Genomic DNA, 2,829 nt, shown 5'->3' on the forward strand with positions numbered 1-2,829 from the left:
AAGAAGTAATTAATTTAATATAATTACTTCTTATGCACATGTAAATATACAGATTTTTCCACGAAGTGTATTATTAGTTACAGTATCACATGATGAAAATACATACGCACAAGTTCTTTGACAGGCAAATAACACAGGCCTACAATGGTTTTATTGTCTTGAGATTTTTACATGTTCTACAGTAATTCCTGTACGCTGAATCCGAAATAATAACTTGATCTAAGTAAGAGTTTTTTTTTGTTCTTCCTAACTTGTAAAAAAAATCCTTAAGTGACAGAAAAAAATGAATATTATTTTCTAAACCTGAGTAGCTGAGTTATGGAAAATCCGTTATTAAAACCAAAACAACATTTATGAAGTTTAAATTTGCAGGCCTGTGTAATTCAGAAATGGAAAGATATAAGAAAATAACTATTAGTGGTATGGAATGAGGTGTTCTGGACCTACACTGTGACAATATCATTGACATCATTCAAGATCAACTTCAAGACTATGTCCTTTGATTCTTTTATTAACATGTATCAGACAAAAAAAAAAATATCAATTGCAAAGATGATGTAGACAGTAACAAATGAAACATTTTAAACTAAAACTGACCCAGAATGATTATAGGCACAAAGAAAGTTGAAGTAAACATCCTAACAGTATTGAGAAATGGTTGAGATAATCAATAGCTGTGTTCAAAGTGCTGTTTAAATGTGAAAATTCCCAATATGGCTGCTTCATTGCCAAAAGTGATTGTTATTCTTGGTATGCCAAAATGGCATCTAAACATAAATGAGCCTGCAGTACACAGCTGTAGACACCCATTTCCTATCATATGATTCAAATCAATGTTTCTCAACCACTGGTTTGGGGCTGGTACCAGTCTGTGGGTTTCATGAAAACAAACAAATAAACAAAAACTAACAGAATATCTATATGTAAATTGTAATGGTTTTACATTGTAGTTACATTTTACTGGTCCATGACAGTTTAGGAAGACAGCGATCCAGTCCCTCAGTATCAAATATGTTAAGAAACACTGATGTAAAGGACGACATTCATCTAGAAAACATTCTGCATTCAATCTGATAGCAGTCTGGCATTGTGGTGACAATTTCCATACAAATAATGTTAAATTGTCCTTCAGTTGAACACAGTGTCATTATTTAGATGGTTTTGGATGCAGCTGTAGCACAGTGCTTGTGTGCTGCCTTATATGATGAGGGGTTTATTTTAATATTTTTTAACCATTCAAAGGTGCAATTACATGCTTATGCAAAATTCTGACATTACACCTCAAACCTAGATTTGTGTAACAAACTTTGCTATGGTTTGATTTCAGTCTTCTATGGTACAACTCAACATTCATGGAAGAGATGAATATATTTCTATAACTGTTGTTCTTGAGGATCGATTTTTGATTTAGAACGCTTTATTTATTATTGTCATGCACTTGTTGATTTCAATGTCATTGTCACGGGGTAGGCCTACAACACCTTATTCCATACCACAATAAAGTTTACAATAGTTTTCCAATACCTTGCCATTTCTGAATCATCTTATTGTCAATGAACTTCTGAATCATGCTATATATGCAGAAAACCAGTGGTGGGGTGAAACACAAAAGGTACAATATACAATACAAATGTGCAATATCATTCTGTTTCACAACTATAGAACATAAAGCTGACATTCATTCTTCTTTATACTAAATTAACTCTGAGTAAATGTAATGTAAACTTGTAACACGGTTCAATTTTTAGGATGCCATGTATTTAAATTTCTTCAAGACTAATGTTAAGAGAATACTTAAATCTGTTTGTTCAAAATAGGAAAAATACCAATACTTTGTCCATACCCAGGGTTATGTAAAATTCAGGAAACAGTTGGAATACAATTTTGATATCAAGGACTTACTCTTGAACTATAAAAATATGTAATTAATTGGTTCAAAAGTGTTTATCAAATGTAAGATAATAATCAGTGTTCTATTTTGCTATTATACTTAGGGTGTGAGATGGTTTTTCTAAACAGTCTAGTTATTCAATAAATTGTTAGGTTGTCATGGCAGTATCTCCTACTTTTGTCCATTCTGTAGTTTGAGTTCATTAAGTAATATCTTTAATTTTTAGTTTGCATAACTTTAACCCTTTAACTTGAAACTTAGATTTCTTCTTTTTTTACATCAATTACTTCATTGGTTTTTCTTTTAAAAGAGAATAATACTCCAGCAGAACTAAATACATCACAAAATTTAAAATAAATACTACTGCTTGAACAAAGAAAAAAGTTCTTATCTAAATACAGCAACTAAACACTGGATTCTCTATGCAAGAAAACACTTTTTTCCAGTCTTTGTAACTGATAAAAAAGTAGTACATATGAAATATGAGGTGTACAATACAGATGTAACAACAACTGATAACACTTTAGTGTATAAACATTGCAGAAAGAAGGAATTGACTAGGTTGGTCTGTTGTTAAGCACAAAGCTACACAATGGGTTATTAGTGCTCTGCCCACCGCAGGTACTAAAACCCGATGTTTAGCGCTGGAGGCATACACTCACCGCTGAGCCACTGACTAAGAATGGTTAAAAACTAAACAGAAAAATTCAGCATTTTACACAGTAATAACTAAGATTCATAGTTATATAATTTTAACTAAAACCAATTCATTCTAATTATGGCTTTCAATATCATTATGACACTTTAAATTTGATATTTCCAACTTGCTTTTGTTTACATTACCAGCTGTTTTCATTTTTTCTTTCTTGTTTAATAATTCTACTTTAAAATGTAATTCCCAATATAACTTTCTTATATATATATATATATATATATAA

Source organism: Limulus polyphemus, unplaced genomic scaffold, assembly GCF_000517525.1.
Source record: "Limulus polyphemus unplaced genomic scaffold, Limulus_polyphemus-2.1.2 Scaffold721, whole genome shotgun sequence".
NCBI classification, from domain to species: Eukaryota; Metazoa; Arthropoda; class Merostomata; order Xiphosura; family Limulidae; genus Limulus; species Limulus polyphemus.